Source organism: Saccostrea cucullata, unplaced genomic scaffold (assembly GCF_032062105.1).
Source record: "Saccostrea cucullata isolate Sc308-1 unplaced genomic scaffold, CSIRO_AGI_Scuc_v1 ctg4903, whole genome shotgun sequence".
Taxonomy (NCBI): Eukaryota; Metazoa; Mollusca; class Bivalvia; order Ostreida; family Ostreidae; genus Saccostrea; species Saccostrea cuccullata.
Window position 1 is genome coordinate 156,260 of NW_026920674.1, and position 20,689 is coordinate 176,948.

The following is a 20,689-nucleotide window of genomic DNA, read 5'->3' on the forward strand; positions in this document are numbered from 1 at the left end:
CTGCCTCCGTAAACCACTATTGCGTAATGTCGGCGTTGACAGAGACAGCCACCATTTTGGACCCGCTTCAGATATTTGAATGCTTATATCTAGACTTTAGATTTATCAACATTCAAACAAATTATATAGTAAGCATTATAAGAAAGCTTTCAATTAACATACTAAAAATAAACGAAAAATACTGAAAAAGAAAAAAGTTAGAAAAATACGATTTTTATAATTCGCATCTCGCAAAAACCGGAAGTACTGACGACGCACAAAAAGGTGATTCTGCAAACCAGAAAGTCACGAGCTATCGTCTCGAATAAGTCTCCAGTTCATATCTTTAGCCATTTTCGATAAAAGTGCGCGACAAAAACGCATTTTAAAATCAGGAAATTGTCCATAACTTGGCACCGGAAGCGAATTTTCCAAAAAAAATTATAGACTGCACAACTTCATATAATGACGCATTTTTTGTGAAAGTTTCGTTGAAAACCGCTGAATAGTTTTCGAGAAATCGCGTGCACAAAATTTTGTCAAAAAAAGAATAATAATAATAATAAGAAACAATACAATCACTATAAGGTCTTCCGTGAAGACGGAAGACCTTAATAAGAAACAGAGTAAAAACAATATGTTCCCCAACTTCGTTTGGGGAACATAATTAAATTGTAAACCTGTATAAATTGATTTTTTTTCTTATCTAAATTAAAGATAGAGAAAAATCTAAGAATATGTACTTACCTGGACATATTGGATGTTGTTGTGTTAGGGGGGCTCCTGAGCAAAGAGTAAAGATTTGTGAGTCTAATTTCAGTTTTTATGTCTGTGAAATTTGTATAAGTTTTAAGGTAAACATTTTGATTGGAGAGTTGACCAAAAAAAAAGAGAAGAAAATAAATTTACATGAAAATAGATAAGAAAATGCATGAATGTCAAATTTTCTGACAGGAAAATTCTTAGACAGTGAATCTATTCATCATATGATAATGAGAGAGGTGTGTCCTACTCATGAGTAGAAGAAGACCCCCCCCCTTTTTTTTTAGTGAAGTAAAAACTTTTTTAAGTTGAACAACATTTTTGTCTCAAAAAAAAAAAAAAAGAAAATGAAGAAAAATTGGAAAAAAAGTGAAGATAAAATGAACTGTTTAATTATGTTGGCAATAATTGACACATCCTAATTACACCGGAAAGTATAGTATTACATGAAGGTTGCTGGTGATAGTGAGACAGATTCACAATTGTTTTATATGTATATATATCTAAATGTTATGCAGGTATTAACAAAATCTCGTGTCAGCTAATGTTAATGAATTTATCGGGTCAGGTCAACCTTGATAACGCAATATTGACATAGTGTTGAAAAGTCAAAGTACAATTTTATAAAAACCTGGAGATTAAATATTAAAGTCATCACAATTATTTGGAAAAAACCCGAAATAGAACGTTCAAAATTTTTGTTCAACAGCTGAAAATATGTTAGATCTAAATCTACTTTTGATGTTAAGTTTGAATTTTTACATGGTGTATACTAATTGTTTTTGCACTTCTCACGGTGATTATTATCGCTGTCCAAGGATTGATGCATGTCCACCAGCAGGGTGCTTGAAGTGAAATGTTGGATACGAAGTATTAATTCTCCTTCCGTAATTAATCAACTGATGATAAGCGGACAGTGTCAGGGTCCCATTTCAAGATACAGAAAATTATGCAGCAGTCAAATTCGTGAGATAATTCTGAGGAATCTAGATGAAAGGCTGAATTGCGCAGGTAATATTAGATACTCTTTCTGATAAAAACTAATTAAATTTCAAAAGACCTTTTGAAGTCAAAGTGACCAATGCGTACTCGCAAATATCAAAGGGAAATGAATTCGTGGGAAACTACTCTCTGGGGCTATTCTACCCAATCAGTACAAGGTTATCACGTGTCACGAGTACCTAATCCAAGGTGCGTGACCCATTAGTATTATGGCTTGCTCCCTGAGACGAGGGAAGGTTTTTTGTCCAGGTAATGAGTTTCTTTTGTTTGTAAGAAGGGAATTGATTCTTGTTTTATATAAGATTTCTTTAAAAAAAAAAAATAATGATAATGTTTCAATATGATCTCTTGCATTGGTACCTAAGATATTCATACGATTGTTTAAAGATTAATTCCGCTAAAAATCATATAAACATACCAGATTTGAATTCTACGGATTTTTTAAAAGTAGATTTAATTTGTTTTGATTTTTTTTTTTAGTTTTTGAACGAAAGAAATTAGGAGTAAATTTATATACATTTTTTTTAAGACAACGATATCAGAACTCCCAGCATGTCTACCATGTCTACGTCCTTGCAAGATAATCGTAAGTATTAAAAAAACAGATCTTGATTTCATTCCCTATCAAATGTTTGCATGTCACTGTTACTTATTTTTATGGTTATTGTTAAATTTTTCCTCTAACTTTAAAACTTATTTTTTTTTCCTTTGAACTCCTTTTCAAATTGTAATACAGTCTCTGAATTATGAATCATTGATACCAATAAATTTTTCTCTCCTTTTTTTTTTTTTAAACTTTTAAAAAAATATTTTGATCATTCATGTTTTTAGATTATCGTAATTCATCGAGTAAAGGCGATTCACATACAACTGTCCGTACACAGACAGAATCTACAATTACCTCACAGACTCCTCAATCACGCGTAATTACAAAAATACTCAACATGTCTACTTCATCTGATACATCACAATCTATACACTCCTCACAGACCCAACCAACAACCACTGAGATTAATGTGCTGAATTTAACATCTCTCAATACATTTAGAAACAACCCAACAACTGAAAATACTGTTACCCCCACTACATACACTCCTGAGCAAGAAACTTTTACTACCCGCACATCCATGTTCTACATTTTATCCCATTCTCCTGAATTAACAACTAAGCAACAAAATAAAAAGGAAATCACTCGGAAAAGCCACACTACCCCTCTTCATCACTCAATCCTTTCAACAGTGACCACAAGTGACGACATCACCGTAACAGACTCGACAAAACGGGGATCAACTGTAACGGGTACTGGGCATGAATTGAATTATCTGTATAAATTATTACTCATACCTATACTTAGTATAGCTTTGTATGCATGTAGAAAAAAGAACTAAGAACACTCAACAATTCACATCGCTGTGGTCTACGGAGGACAATGATGGCGAAGAGGACAATGTGGAATATGAAATGACCCAAAACGACATTTGATAAAATTTTAAATACAGTGTTTAGTGAAAGAACTATTTTCAGGTTATGTTTTTCTTTAAAGAAAAAAATATATATTTAAAGATGTTAGCTTTTAGAAGGAAAAAAAGTATGTTACAGAAATAAAAAAATGGATTGTTTAATTACTTCTTTTTAATAATGGATTACGAAAGGATGTTTCAAGATTAACATTATTTTCTTTTTTATGAGAATGGAAAGCTTTCTTTTTCTCAAAAAGTAAACTGCATCGTTTCTTTTTTATGTATGATTTTGTATTTTTTTTTCTCTTAGTGCATGTTGCATGTTAATTGATTTCATGTAAAATCAAGTAAGTAAATTTGTTGTTACTAGATAATATGAAAAACAGCCTTTGAAATAACCATGTATTTATCCAGTGTTGCATTAATGGAATTAAAATATATATATTTAATTTGAAATGAAAAGAAGTTTTTAGTTTCTCAAACGATTAAAGAGATTAACAAGAAAATATGTCTTTTTGATATGAACATTATAAAAAAAAGAGAAAGTAAATGAATAAAGCAAAACCAAGTAAGTTTTTTTTTTTAAAAATTGTTTGCATTTATTTCAGTTGATGATCTTTTAGGTGTGGCGGTAACTACATTACTGCTTTTGATCATCCTGGCTTTTGCCTGAGATGCCAGCCTCCGGTGAGGAGGGGAGTTAGATTTCCTCCCTACACTGCTTGAAAAAACACCTTTACAAAACTTTACTTGTGAAGTAAATTTCATTAAAGGTGCTCCCAAAAGCAAGGTCATCTTTGTATTAACTTTACAAAAAGTAAAGGTAAAAAGGTAACCTTTAATTACACGAAAAGATAATTAAATATAACCTTTCACCTTTAATGCCATATTAAAGTTCATTAAATATACATATTGTAGAAAATTCTTATTTAAATGCTGACTATTGTTTAATACACATATTCTTTGGATTTTCACAGTTAGTTAAAAGAATCTAATCTAGTCATTACCCAGAATTTTAAGACAAATGTCATATATTGTTTTTATTATCTTGTATCCATTTCCAGTGGAAATTAGTATTAGAAATGGTCATCTACAGAATCAAACACTCGACTCATCATTATTTGACAGACTACACCTCAAATAACACAACACCTATGATGTAAGCCAGGTTAGCTTAGTTGGAGCAGCTGGCGTTTATTTTGATACATGTAACAAAACATAAATTTTTAACATACATTACATTGAATGTGAAACAATAAAGCACTGCAATGCATTTGCAAAATAATTTACATGTAATAAATTGTATCCCTATCACTGACATTAAAAACCGCCCAGGCAAAAACCATAGATGGTTAACTATGGAAAACCTGTGTCCGTCGCTATGTAAATAATGTCTCAAAGGAGAATGCCAGACGTGCATTCGGTGCAATAGTTAAAAATGCATGAACATCCTATAATATTTGCATGAATGAAAAAATCAAAATTAAAATACATTTCAACAGTTTTGTTATTTCCATTACCAGTATATTTATACAAATATGATATATATAAAGCCAAAAAAAATGTGTGTGTATTGAAGAGCCCTGGCTTAGAATGATATGAACATATTACTGAATACTCATTTCTCATTGCCTTTTCTTTGGCCACGCCCACATATACAACCAAAACCATTGATATACATTCCTCGCATACAAAGTATTCCCGCTATACTGCGAAACACAGGAAAAAAATATTATCTGCACCAGGATTGCCTACAACTCTCTGAATTGGATGACATAGATCTTTAATATGTACATCGATATTAATGATAAAGTAATTAAAAATATAACAATGGGAAAAATTGGCATACTGATATTTTTCATTTTCCAATCAAAAATGATCTAAAATATTCTGTATTTTTGCTTCTCATATTATGATGAGTCAGATATACAGCACAAAAAACAATATCCAGTTTTAACCTTGAATATAAACATTATATTGAGCTATCTTTGACTTTTGTTTTCCTTTAAACATTCAGATACATGTGAGAAAAAAAAAAAGAAATACAGACTAGGAGGCTTATTGTTCACAGAACAATAAGAGGTCTTTCCACCTTTTTAAATTTCTAATAGTTTTATATTTTACTCTCTAAATTTAATTTTTAGGGAAATGGCTTGAAAGAAAGTGAAAATTAAAAAAAAAAATTGAAATGACCTTGACCTTTGACCTTGATCAGATCTTCAAGGTCAAAGGTCAAGGGTCACATAGCAATTGACCCCATGCCTCTATGACTTTTAGTTCTATAGTTATGAGTTTAAATATTGTGTGCAAAGAAGTTAATGGGCAATAACTCATATAAGGGGTCATTAGATCCTTTACTTCTTATACAATGAAGATGTGCCTAAAGACCCTTAAGATATTAGTGAAAGTTTCATGCCTTTATGGTCTACGGTTTTGAAGTAGTAGCGATAACAGTGTTTTTCACAAAAGGGGCAATAACTTTTGATAGGGTAAATTTTAGGGGACAAGATTGAAATCTTTGAAATAGTTTTAAGAGTACATATTAACGATGCAAAGACAGATCGCATATATTAAAAGAAAAAAGAGATATAAAAAGAGCTTAATTTCTCATTTTTGGAATGACCTTGACCTTTGACCTTTGCAAAAATTTTATGGTCAAAGGTCAATGATTTATATGCAGTTCGTCCCATGTCTCTACAACTTGTCGTTTTGAAAATTTTTAATTATTTGTAAAATTCAAAATGTTTCAGGGGCAATAACTCATTGAAGGGGTCACCGAATGCTTTCGCAATGAATAGATTGAGGAGTCCCCTTAATTAGTCGAAGACATTGGTGAAGGTTTCGTACCTCTACGGTTTACGGTTTCAGAGGAGTAGCGATAACGAGCATTTCTTGCGAAAGGGGCAATAACTTCGAAAGGGGTCAAGGTTCATTTACGCAGGGTGAACTGCAATAATCTTTTAAAGAGTACATTCTTATGGACTATAAACCTTTTCAATAAATCTTTAAACAAAAAAACATGCGGCGGAAAAAAAATAAAAAAAAAAATAAAAAAGAATAACTAGGAGACTTATTGTTCACAGAACAATAAGAGGTCATTCCACCTTCTTTGAATTTCAAATTTGTTTCATATCTGACTCTTAAAAATTAAATTCCATGAAAAAGAACGAAAACTCTCTTAAACCACAGAAAAAATGAAAAAAAAAATTTAAAATGACCTTGACCTTTGACCTTGAACCCATGCTTCTATGACTTAAAGTTTTCAAGTTATAAGGTTTAAAAGTAAATACAAAGAGGTAAAGGGCAATAACTCATGTAAGGGGTCATCAGATGCTTTTGTACTTTTACATTGAAGTTAGGCCTAAAGACCCTGAGGACATTAGTGAAGGTTTGGTGTCTCTACGGTCTACGGTTTCGGAGGAGTAGCGATAACAAGGTTTTTCGCACAAGGGGAAATAACTTTTAAAGGGGTTAATGTTAGGGGACAAGAAGGAAATCTTTGAAACAGTTTTAAGAGTACATACTAATGATGCATAGACATTACGTATATGTTGAAAGACAAAAGAGATATAAAAAGAGCTAAATTTATCATTTTTGAAATGACCTTGACCTTTGACCTTTACATGAATTTTAAGGTCAAAGGTCAATGAATCTTACGCAGTTGGTCCCATGTGTCTACAACTTGTCGTTTTAAAAAAAAATAATTATTTGTTAGATTCAAAAAGTTTCAGGGGCAATAACTCATTGAAGGGGTCACCGAATGCTTTCGCAATGAATAGATTGAAGAATCTCCTTAATTAGTCGAAGACATTGGTGAAGGTTTCATACCTCTATGGTTTACGGTTTCAAAGAAGTAGCGATAACAAGCATTTCTTTCGAAAGGGGCAATAACCTCGAAAGCGGTCAAGGTTCATTTACGCAGGGTGAACTGCAATAATCTTTTACGGAGTACATTCGTATGGACTATAAATCTTTTCGATAAATCTTGAAACAAAAAATCACACGGCGGAAAAATAATAAAAAAGAAGAAACAGAAGGAAATCAATAGGTCTTTCCACAGAAAGGTGGAAAGACCTAATAAACAGAAGAATTTCAATAGGTCTTTCCACAGAAAGGTGGAAAGACCTAATAACAAGTATAAATTTCACATTTCTGCTTATGAAATGGAGGTGTCATTTCACTTTAAAATATAATACTAATAGATGTAAAATATTTATTCTTTCTGGTGCATGTACATATATAAAATAAACTTTGCAGTTTAAATTGAATTAAAATGTGAAAAAAATTACATAAAAGGCTATTTGATTTGCGCTCATTATACACAGGCTAATAACATCTTCAACTTGTAATGCAAAATGATGCATTTTACATATTCACAAACACAAAATATGTTGAAAAATCTATTAGAATAGATGCGGGGATGCAGTTTGCAAAATGCATGAGATCATGTACGAGTCCAGCTTCACCCCATGAGCCTGTCTATGCTTGATTAAGTTTAGATTTGTTTTTATGTCTGTGGTAAATGTTAGTGTGTTTACATATGTGTCCAGCTTCACACATTTTCATGTATGTGCTCGACTTCACACGCCTTGGAAAATATGTAATAGGTTGTGGTACAGTACCCGCATCGTTATTCTTTACAGGATACACGATACGATAGGATACACGCACGATACGATAGGATACACGCACGATACGATAGGATACACGCACGATAGGACAGGATACACGCACGATAGGATAAACGGAAAACACGATAAACGGAAAACACGATAAACGCAAAACACGATAAACGCAAAACACGATAGACCTGATAAACGGTTTTCACGATAGGATACACGCAAAACACGATAGGATTGTTATAAAATACAGAACGTTTTATGACGAAACGAATAATTTCCATTCTTATTAATATAATATAGTTTACTTACAAGTATTTAGCATTATTTCTTTTTTTAATTATTTCTTCGACTAATATAGATCTAAATATAAACTATTTACTTACAATTAATCAGTTTTTAATTCCTGGTAAGTAATCGTATAATTAATTATATGTTTCCAGATTGCCTGACCTAACTCTAAATTACAGAAAGTGTAATTACCGACGTCGGTTTGTTTGGGTTTTTTTAAATAGATTAATTTATAAATGCTTTGAAAATAGCGTTACAAACACAAGACTTTTTGGAAAGAAAAGGCAGCAGACACTTTTAAAGCAGTCAATACAGAAGAACACGTAAGTTGATTTCACAATTTATATATAAATATTTTTTTACACATTTTTTTTAATTGGTTTTCAATATATCAATTATAATAAGTTGTATTCAAATGTATTGAATATGAACTTTATCTGTTTTTAATGGTATTACATGTAGAAATTGTTTTCCAAAAAAATACCTAATAATCAATAAAATTAAGATTTTTACGGAACTGAATTTTATTGAAATCCCAGATGGCCCTGGTAGCCCTGAAATGATTAAGTACCCCTGGCGATAGGTAAAGGGGGCAGTATGTAGATGGTAAATACACAGGTGGAGGTGGCAGGTAGACAGGTAGACGGTGTACTGGTAGGAAACATTGGTGTCACCCTTCTTCCGTATGGCTTCCTGTGTTCGTATGGTACACAACTACTCTATAAGTAGAGGCGTTGTCAACTGCCTTACTTATTATATAGAGTTCCTTTCTCAGCTTGACAAGTAAGTTTATCATGTTCATATCTATTAGTATGCATTGCGTGATATTTTAAAAGTAAATTTTCAATCTAAACTAGGAACCAAATAAAGTTAAAAAAAAAATCGACATCATTTGAATTTCATTTGGTCTAAAAGGTATGAAGCACAATAACTCATTCAGCATTTGGATAATTTTAAATTACTTAAGACAATTAACAGTAAAAAATTTAAGTACAGTGTCGTAGTGAAATCATAAACACCACCCAAATACCCCCCCCCCTTCTCTACAAAGAAGAAGAAAAACCGACAGATTTGAACAATTTAAAAATCAATATAAATATCATGAAGCCTTAAAAAGAGGACAAATCTTTTTATGTGTTATCATGGTGAATTAGTTTATCAATGTATATTTCAAAAATAAAAACTACATGTACAAGTGGATCGAATATTTTCATGTCCAAATTCCCATTTTTTTTTTTAAAACTTAGTTTCACTTTCGGTTTACGCTACATGTGCTTCTTCACTTGCATGACCATGAAGGGTGACAGGTTTGTCGGTTCATCAGTATTCGTTTATGTTTTTTTCATTGAAAAATGTTTTATTTTCAAAGTACAAAGACGTCAGTGAATGTTTCTAGTTATATGAAGAGTATTCTTATTTCTAACTGTGTCTCGGGAAAGTCAATACCACAAGCCGGGTCGTAGGACTAGTGTAGGACTTCATTTTAACAGTAGAGCATTTTTTCCCTACATGAATGTGTAATTATTAGATATAATTTTAATATAGCAATATCTGTCAATATCTACGATTATGGCATTAGCACTGATGAGCACACTCGCATCAAAGTCTGTCAGATCTAGAATAATCACATGGCCAGCATTTAAACTACATAATTAGGATCATGCTGATAGCTAAAATTATTTTCATAGCTTTATATAGTAGGACTGAAACGATACACCCCCTCCACAATATGATACGTTTTGCAATTACTTGTCTCACCATTCAATTGATGCGATACATTTTAAACTTGTTAAAAAAGAAACTGATCATTAGGTCAAAGAAAACAAATGTATTCAGATTCCAAAAGATAAGTAAAAGGTGGTGATACAAAAAGAAAATGCTTCTTTTGCGCCTGTTGATTAAAATAACACATTCTCTGTGTCAATTCTAGTCGTAGCATCCTGCGTTAAATCTATTCCATCTCAATTATCTCTCTCTTGAGTGTCAATTTAAATTGTCCAAATGGGTACAAAGCCGGTAATTTCAAGGGGTGCAAATGTAATCTACCCTGATTATTAAAAGATGTATTGAATTGAAAATTGAAGTTGTAATTGAATATTGAATAGAGAAATTATGTATTGAACAATATAAGAGAGCTATATGTGTACGTGTACTTGTATATATTTTGACCTACACATTTTTTAGAATTTGTTGAAGATTTTTATGACGTGTAACATGTAGTAATAAGTGTACACTGCAATCGGTGTCTCTGTTTCAACTATTTAGAGAGTTTTTTGTCATCAGTTAGTAAACAAAATTTGATGAAAATAAGTGCTTGTGAAAGTAAACATCCTATATGATGTATAACCATCACATTTTCACACTTAAATTGGCTAATTTTTATTATTAAAGCTACACATTTTCACTTGCGTGAAGATTCCATTCTACAAGTTTTACGAACGTGAAGCAATCTTGATGTCACTAAAATTGATGATGTAATACACATAGAGTTTAGGTTATTCCCCTACTACACATACCCGTACACCGGTCCTACTAAACAGAGTACGATAGAGTACTTTAGAGTACGCTAGTAATATTTTATAATTTAATGCAATTAAATTACTTTTTATATGTTTTTCTACTTTAGTTTAACATATTGAATATATATTTTAAAAAAACGTTGTATGTTTTCTGTATTTTAGGAGTTATTTCAATTTTTGATTTCAGGTTACGGTTGATCGTTTGATCCCGATCTAATTTAACTGAAACGTTAAAATGTATCATTGTGAATGTGAAAAATATTAACACATGCAATTAATTTAATATTATTAAATAAAATGTAGATGCAAGTCTTTAGAAAGAAAGTCTGAAACAATATAGTCAGTCAGGGGCATAACTTAAACAAGTTATTTTCAAAAATAACTCAAATGAGTTATTTTTTTGTCTCAGTGAGTTACTTCTCTTTGCTATGACCTACTTTTTCCCAACCTTAATAACTCAAACACGTTATTTTTCCAAAATAGCCTCAATAAAATAGTAACTTGTTTAAGTTATTTTGTGTCATTCCTCCCTAACTTCACACCCCGTGCACCAAAGGATTTTCCTCGTGCACCAAGACAAAAACAAATGTTTGACTAAATCTAAACCTTGCTCAATGCAGGAAAAGTGTCCAAAGTCTTGGGAAAAGTGGGGAATTTTTTTAATTTAATGATAAAAACTGGACATATATACCATGTGGATAAAACCACAAAATAAGGTGTAAATGCTGTTTATCTCCACCTCCTCACCAATTCTCCATTGGAGTCAGTGAACTCCATCTAGTATTACATAATGGAATCCCAAAATGCAATGCAAATTGGCAGGAAACACAAAATTTCCATGAAATCAATGTCCAAGCAGGATATAAAAATAACTTATTTAAGTTATTTTTTAAAAAAAATTTGCGTGTGTGAAATAATGTAAAATAACTCATTTGAGTTATTTTTAAAATAACTTGTTTGAGTTATGCCCCTGACTGATAGTAATCGAGATTGGGGTATTAGCCATAGGTATACCGTAATCTTTAATGCGTTTAATTTTGGATGTTATTTCTTGTCAAAATATCGCTAAAAACAAATATTTGAATCAAATATTGGAAAATAAGTTTATAATAATGTTTAATCAAGTTGTATATACATATGCCCTGTTCACACGAAAAGTTTAATTCGCAGTAAATTAATGCGAAGTAAACTAATGCGAAGTAAACTAATGCGAATTAAATTGCGTTCACACGACAGCTAATGCGAAGTAAACTAATGCGAATTAAAATTTTACTTTGACAGTCAGGCGTGAGGAAGGCTATTATGACGTCATTTACAAATCACGTCACCTTATCCTGAAACAGATGCATTTGACATAATGTCACAGTGTCTGGAGACATATTTTAGTGATTGACACATTTTTCCTTAGTTTTTCACTCAAAAATAGCACAAGTACTTCAATTTGACCACTGACATGACGCATTTGACTTAATTTTGCCATTACGCATGCCCAAAAATTTAATTCGAATTAGCTTCGCTTAGCGTTCACACGGAGCTAATGCGAAGTAATTTAATGCGCAGTAAACTAATGCGAAGTAAACTAATTCGCATTAAATTCTCCGTGTGAACGCAAAGCGAAGCTAATTCGCAGTAAACTTACGTTTAATTCGAATTAAACTCTCCGTGTGAACAGGGCAATAAATAAACAATTTAATTGCATTAAATAATATAATTTTTCTAGCGTACTCTAAAGTACTCTATCGTACTCTAGCGTACTCTGTTTAGTAGTACCCCCCGTACACATACACGTAAGAAATCTCAACTTCTCTATTATCAATGTTTTGATGAATTGTTTCAGCCCTGTTATATGGTACTTTATATAACTACTGAGGTATTCCCTTTAGTTTTAAGTGAATATCGTGGATATGGGTGAAAGCCTGTCCATTTCTTTAAGAATGTAGGCATCAGAAGCAATTTGAAAATGGGGGGAGGGGGTGTGGCAAAATGTAAATGGTAGCCCCAATTTTTAATGCCTATATAATGTCTACATTTGCAAAAAAGTGTGGGGGGGGGGGTAGGACCAGTCCAAAAGTAATATATCACAGATACCTCACAGTTACAACTGCTCTTGTGTGCGAGTCAAAGAAACTCAAAATCTCACAAGATTATTGGGGCACCAGACATTTTTTTACAGTGCTTGGTAACAATATGCTGAATGATTTGAACAAATTTATGCCAAAAGTTCAATGTATTGACAAGGATTGAACTCCAAATTAATAATAGATTGTCAAATCAGGAAATTTTATGATATTTTATAATAAGCTAATGTACTTTCATAAATAGCCTACATGTAGATACATATACCTATGTTTATTCTGTTACCAGAGTTAATTTGATGACTTCTAGTATTTAAAGATTTTTTAAAATGAATTTTAGTCATCTTAATTTTCCCAAAGTGACAATAATTTTTCCCAATTTGAACGACCCCGGCCCCAGTCCAAAAAAGTGGTGTGAGAGTCCTGGGGCCACGTTGGCCGACCAAAGTTTTACGTAGAAATATATAGGCAAAGTCTTTAAAATTCTTCTAAAGAATAACAAAGCCATGATTGGTCATTTATATGGAAATATCCTCAGGTTGTGTAGATTCATGATTGTTCAAATACTGACCCCCAGGGGTAGGGCGGGGCCACAATGGCCGACCAAAGTTTTACATAGAAATGTATATGAAAATTCATTAAATTAGAATATTCTCAAGAATAGCAAAGCCATGATTGGTCATTCATGTATTTATAACGAAGCATTCTAGAATATTGTAGATTCAAGTTTGTGCAAATCATACCCTCTCAACTTTAAGGAATGTTTGGGACTACTTTTGGGTTTAAACCTTTCAATAATTTCTGGTTTCATGTTGCAACATTGCTCAGGTGACTAGTGAGACCCTTGGGTTTCTTGTTTCAAATTCTGTTTTGCAATACTTAGATTTTCAAAGAGAAGTTTTAACATGTTTAATATAGAAAATGGAAGTACTTATAGTCGCTTCTTTTTTTTGATATATGAAATAGAAAAGAGGGTGATAATTTATTAATTGATAGAAGGACAGCGTTATTTTTTGCATGAAGTGGCTAGATCTAGCTCTTCTGTATGTCATTCTGTTTTTCTCCATTCATATGTTCATTCATTTACTTCTGTAAATTGTGTCAGCCAGAATGGCATTATGACAATCAGGTAATATAGTTGTTGATCACCAGATCACTTCATTTTAATGCTGATATGCTTTCTTACCAATATAGAGTAGAGAATAAGAATATGCACTAAAATAAATTAATTTCTTGGGGAATATGGAATATTTATATGGGAGGGAATATTTTATTTTAGGAAATAGAGAGTGCATGCCTAATAAGCATTGACATTACATATGTAATAGGTATGACGGAATCTGGTAAGAACACAATTAGCTTTTTAATTTTTTGTTGATATAATTAAACGAGATTGAGTTACTTTAGAATTTTAAGTTATTTACCTGCCTTTATGACACACTAAAAGAATTTTATATTTTTGACTATTATTATACAATAAATAGGCTCGAACATGTTGAATAGATACAGAGTGTCCAGTCATAAAAAAATGTTGTATGGATCAGACAAGTCACGAGACACAGTTACCGGTACATTAATCTAACAATATGATATATATTTCATGATTGGCCTATAATTTTAGGAGGTTTAGGATAGAATGGCCAACTATATAAATATGCCAGGTATCCTATATGTAGTTTAATGCTTAGCTATTTCAATCTGATACCCTAGGTTATAGTTTGTTATTAAATGCAGTACGTACGTGTCACATTTGTGCCAAAAATAGTGGAGGACTGTTTTTGAATGGGAGTCCCCATTAAGTACTATAAAGTCAATTAAAGGTCGCATTTAATGATCAAGGGTCAAATATTTTGACATCATCTACTTTTTCTTTTACTATTTTGCCAGTGAAATTTTTAATTGCTAGAATATCTTATGAGCATATGTTAAACCTGCAGACTTCAATTTTCCTTTTTTTTTTTTTTTTACATATTTAATTGACAGGAAACATTTGAATATTTCTCTAGGAATTTCTGCTCCCAAAACAAGAATGCCCTATGCACATGATGCATGAATACCGGTAACATTTCTATCAGTGCCCAAGTTCATCATGACTGCCCCTAATTCAATTTCAAGAGTGGCACCCCAATATATATTTGTAAGCCTTTAATAAGCATACCAAGCACCTCAAAAATATTGTATATTTGTTTGACAGTGTAACATTGGCACTCATCATTTGATTCCAATGTTTCATTTAAACTTATGTTGATATGTATTGACTTGACATGTTTAGTTGTATGTATATTGTATTATATTAGTGATTTCATGAAGGAATCACTGTCTTGTTTGTATAGTATGCCAGGGCATCAACCATAGAGGAAACATGGGATAATTTGCATAACGGGCGAAGTAGACAGTGATTGTAGATTTATATTTTTGAAATTTAAACATAGATTTAAAATACACAAGTACTTCTTTGCCAATTTCAACAGTCCTCTTGTACTGACGTCAAATATAAATGCAGCTGCAGGAGATTTGCATGCATATTGGGCCTCCCTCCTGACCTTTTGACCTGCCTAATTTAAATTCCGTCAGAATTATTGAGAAATTAACTCCGCTAAGTTTCAAAGAGTTATCACAGAGACAAAAATAAAAAAAATGGAAATTACCACATGTTTGACTTTTCCCTCTCAGGAAACCATGGAAACAATTTTTAAATTATAACCATTTTTAAATAAGTTATTAAAGTCTAGGTTCTAGGAATTTATTTGAACAATAGAGTAGGTTTTACTTTAAGAATGGCTTCAAAAATGAGAGATTTGTTAGTACATTGCCATTAGGAGATGATTTAAATAATTTTAATTGGTACAATTGTTGTCTAGACAGGAGGCTACTTTAAACTAGCTATAATGTCGCTATTTCTAAGATTAAATGAACATATTCTTTTAAATTTTGTTGTTGAAAATGATACAAATCATAATTGAGCTTTTATTCAATTACCTACCCGGACTGAAAGACCCGAAACCGAACCTTAAAAAAATAGGTACCGACCCAATCCGAAAAAATTTAGAACCGTGACAGCCCTATGACCAAAGGAGGGGGTTGTTTATAGGGCAGGTCCACAATAGGTATAACAAGCAAATTCAAAGAATTGTTGTCCCCCGCTTTCGGTGTCTTTGTGGGTGAGATGTTATCTTTTATGACATTGTGTGTAATATGAACATCATATCATATGTCATTTATTTAGAAAGTAACATTGAAGTTGATTTTTTTAAATGATGAAAACCCTAATCCTGACCATTAAAAAGTTATGACCAAAGTAAAAAGTTTTTTAAAAGTAGGTCAACTCCAAGGTCAAGATCAAAGGGTCAAAATTGTTGATATCCAATGAAAGGTTTTCTCACAAGGATTACATTTGTAAAGTATGAAAGCCCTAGCCCTTACTGTTCAAAATTTATGGTCAAGGTTAAAGTTTTTTGCATAAGTACATAAATCTTTAAGGTCAAGGTCAAATGATCAAAGTTGTTGATATCCAATGAAAGGACTTGCCACAAAGAATACATATTTGAAATATAATAGTCCTAGTATTTACCGTTCAAAAGTGTTCAAAGTTGAAGTTTTTTTTTAAAGTAGTTAAAACTCCAATGTCAAGGTGAAAGGGTAAAAGTTGTGGTATCCCATGAAAGGTCTTCTCAAAAGGAAAACATATGTGAAGTACGAAAGCCCTAGCCCCCATCGTTCAAAAGTTATGGTCAAGGTTAAAGATTTTTCATAAGTATGTAAATCTCCAAGCTCAAGGTCAAAAGGTCAAGGTTGTTGATATCCAATGAAATGTCTTCCCACAAGAAATACATATGTGAAATATTAAAGTCCGACTATCTACTGTTTAAAAGTTGTGACCAAGGTTAAAGTTTTTAAAAAGTAATTAAAACTCCAAGGTCAAGGTCACAGGGTAAAAGTTATTGGTATCCAATAAAAGGTCTTCTCACAGGGATTACATATGTAGAGTACAAAAGCCCTAGCCCCCACCGTTCAAAAGTTCTGGTCAAGGTTAAAGTTTTTTCCATAAGTACGTAAATCTCCATGGTCAAGGTCAAAAGGTCAAGTTTGTTGTTATCCTATGAAAGGTTTTGCCACAAACAATACATATGTGAAATATGAAAGTCCTAGTACCTACTATTCAAAAGTTATGGCCAAAGTAAAAGTTTGAAATTTTTGTGTAAAAGTGGGTCAAACTCCAAGGTCAGATTTGGTGATACCCAAAGAAAGGTCTTGTCACAAGGAATACACATGTGAAATATGAAAGTAATAGCTCCACTAAATCAAAAGTTATGGGCAAGGTTAAAGTTTTTGTGACGGACAGACTGATGGACAGACGAATGAGATTTAATGTCCCCTCGCTTTCGCGAAAGCGGGGGACAACAAGGGTGAAATCTGGTAGAGAACCACATCACCAAAGTTACACTAGTGTGGGGCTGTATCAATATATCGATACATGTTGATATTCAAGAAAAATATTGTATCCAAAATTAACTTCCAATACGTATCGGACAAATAGTTTTTCTTCTCATTCTGTTAAAAAGATTGGAATTTAAATCACCAATGATTATATTTCACTTTTTAAAATAAAACTGTTCAATAATAATATAACTTGTAAGGAAATAACACAGTTTTTATAACTTTTACAAAATACAAAGAGAATTGAATTTGAACATGTTGATTTTTAATGTCATAAAAAGCTTTAATTTGAACTGTTATTTTGTAATGTCAATGAGACAAGAACTTAAAAATGGGTAACAAAACAGTTAGTTGTGTTGAAAATTATGCATTTAAATGATTTATAACCCTTTTTGAAAGCTTTTTCGATCGACTTGTTTTAGAATCCAATATATTGCATATTGCTTTAAAAAATATTGTATCGTATCAAAATTTTTGGCTCAATACACAGCACTACACTAGTGATCAATATGGCCCATGGGACTCTGGTCTGTTTTGCATCTGTGTGCATCGTGGACAGTTGGTTTTTGACACCCCATATCAGGAAGACATACTGCTTGTCAAAATTTAACCATGGAATATATATTTTTTTTGATTTTTAGAATCTTCATAGAACAGCGGGATATGATTATTTAAAATTGAATTAGAATGTACATGTATACTGCAAAAATCTGGTGGGATTTCAGGGTTGCAAATAAAATTTAAACTTTAGGGGCCATGTGGGCCCCCAACTTTACAAATTTTACTAGCCCACATTGATTTTATAGGGCCCACAATTTTTTTTTTTCACTTTGTAAAAAATCTTTTCATATGAAAACAAGAGAAAAATACTTTATGGCCATAGTATTTCTTTTCAAATTCCATGTTATCATTCAATTCAATTTTGTTTCTTCTGATTTAAGTTGTTTCAGGGCATGTATTTTGAATTAGGCTTAAAAAATATTTTATTCTTGTAAAATTCCCAAACAACCAAGGGTCGGCATGTTGTTGTTTTTTATAAATAAAGGAGCCAAACATACCTGGACTGAATTAACCAGGTGTAGAATGGGGGGATTCTTGTTACAATAATGATTAATCTTTAAATTTATATCTAAGGTAAATTGACTAGATTGACATATTTTGTATCTCAAATAAAGCTACAATTAATATTTGAAAAATGAAATCAGCTGAATGATCAAACACAGAAAAATCCACCTGGGATATGAAAAGGAAAGTACATTAGATAGTTGAACCAAACTACGATCTGATTCTAGAAAAGGTCCGATAAAATTCTTACTCGCCATGTGGGCGATAATATTCTCAAGAGCTGGTCGCCCACAGGAAAATTTACTCGCATCTGCGAATGGGCGAGTGGTTATTTGCAACCCTGTGATTTGCACATGGTGTCTAATGGTTCTGTATGTGTATATAATATGGTGTATTCAAAATCAAAATCATAAAATAGCACTTCACAGGTCCATTCAGTGTATTGTATATTTATATGTAAATGATTTCTCTAAGCTGTACTCCTGAATAAGTGAATTGTTGTAAGCGCCAAAACCACTAAAATATAAAACCCACTTCTTAAAGTTAACATACAAATGTACACATGATAAGGTACGATCAATCTAATTAATTAAAATAAGATGTTAGATACGCTCGCATACTCGCTACACTTACATCTAACAACATCCCATTGAGGGTCACGTCAGAGGTCAAATTCGGAACGGCTCTATACTTATTCGCTTCAACAATATAAGATGATTTTGCCAGCGACAATTTGATTGGTTGATAGAATTTGACCTCTGACGTGACCCTCAATGGGATGTTGATAGATGTTAGTGTAGCAAGTTTTCGAGCAGATCTAACAACTAATTTTAATTAGATTGAGGTATGATCTGATGGTTATTCGATTGATTTATTGCACTTATGTATGAATGTATTTGATTTATTTACCTTTTTTCACAGGTTGAACAATGTTTGCCCTTGTGCTCTTTGACCTAGATGGATGTACAGCCATAATTGATGTAAAGAAATTTAGGGTCCCAGATGTTCAAGCTGTCCTCAAAGGCCAGCAGGTCGATGTGCTGTACACGCGAAAGATTTTGAAAGTCGAAGTCTTGGAACTTTCTGGTAAGTAATGGTATATGTTTGGAGTAATTCATTGTTAGTATAAAATTATAAAGGTTTATTGACCCTGATCTGATAAGAGAGATACATTGTAATTCTCACTAGGATATTCTTCCTGTAGAAAAAGTTTTAAACCTGTTTATATTATCAACTCAAGGATCAACTCCTTACTATGCAACTCTAGAGCAGACGCTCTTACCACTGTGCCAAGCTGGCGAATCAAATTATTCAAATATCTTTTGAAAAATCAGAAAGCAAAATTAAATACCAGTGAATAGATGGTTGACTAACATGAAGTGTTGAATTGAAATGCAGAGTGAACGAAAGTGACAACATTGACTCATTTTTACAGAACTTGTAATGTGTAAATTTTATAATTCTAATTAAAATAAATGTCAGGAGTCTTGTCTGCTATGTGTCATCTGTAAACATTCCAAACCAGAATGAAAGAATTTCAATTAAATACAAGCATTCATGAAAGAAGGGATTTTAAGAGGTTAAAGCTTAATTAGCAATTGTTTCACAAACACATCTTAATTGTTTCAATCGCTTATGTTTTTGAATCATTACATTCAAATAGATTTCTGTATATTAATTTTGACGCTGAATTTGATGTACCAATATAGAGCCAGTCTTGTAATGTGAAGAACAAATCCTATATTAGTATTCATTGATGTACATGAATTAACATGTTGAACAAATATTAAAGATACACATGAGAAATGGACTAGGTTAAAGTTGACAAAAGACAATCAGACAGGACAAAAACAACATACCCCATAGATCTCTCAATCCAGTGGCATACAAATATTTAACATAATTATTTGTTGCATTAATGAACCAAGTACATGTATTATTTTTTTTTAATAGATTCACGGGCTTTCCTAAATGACTTTGAGGATGAGTGGTCCACCAGTCATCGATCTCTTGCCCTTGACAAAGAAAAGAAGAAGAGGAAAAACAAGCCTCATGGATATCTTTCTGTTTGGCCAACAGATGAGGTAAACATGAAATATTTCTTCATTAGGATAATATGGTACCATTATAATATGGTCAAATTGCAAAAAGCATATAATGTTTGGAGACAGTCCATTTTGCATTGTCCTTGTTGTCAAATGCATATTATTTTGTAACATACATATTTCACATGTCATAGGAAATGAAATGATGAATTTTATTGGTAATAAAACATTAAAATGTTTATAATGCAGCTAAAATATTATTTGTATTTATCTATCACCATGATCATGCAGTTAAACTAATTCTAAAGTAGGAAGGAATGAAATCAATAAGAAGGCTTCTGACATGAAAAGGATTTATTTCTTGGTATACAAATTTCCACCGCAGTCATCTATAAAATTGATTTAACAATATATTTTTGTGAGATACTTAGGCCC

At 32.1% G+C, this 20,689-nt stretch overlaps 1 long non-coding RNA gene across 1 annotated transcript; it reads left to right on the plus strand.

Annotated features, from left to right (window-relative positions):
• The first annotated feature begins 9,347 nt into the window (after positions 1-9,347).
• On the plus strand, positions 9,348-20,294 carry LOC134255389 (uncharacterized). The gene is made up of 3 exons (XR_009989532.1): positions 9,348-9,420; positions 19,131-19,295; positions 20,163-20,294. It is a non-coding gene; the product is annotated as an uncharacterized LOC134255389 (long non-coding RNA).
• The last annotated feature ends 395 nt before the right edge of the window (positions 20,295-20,689 follow it).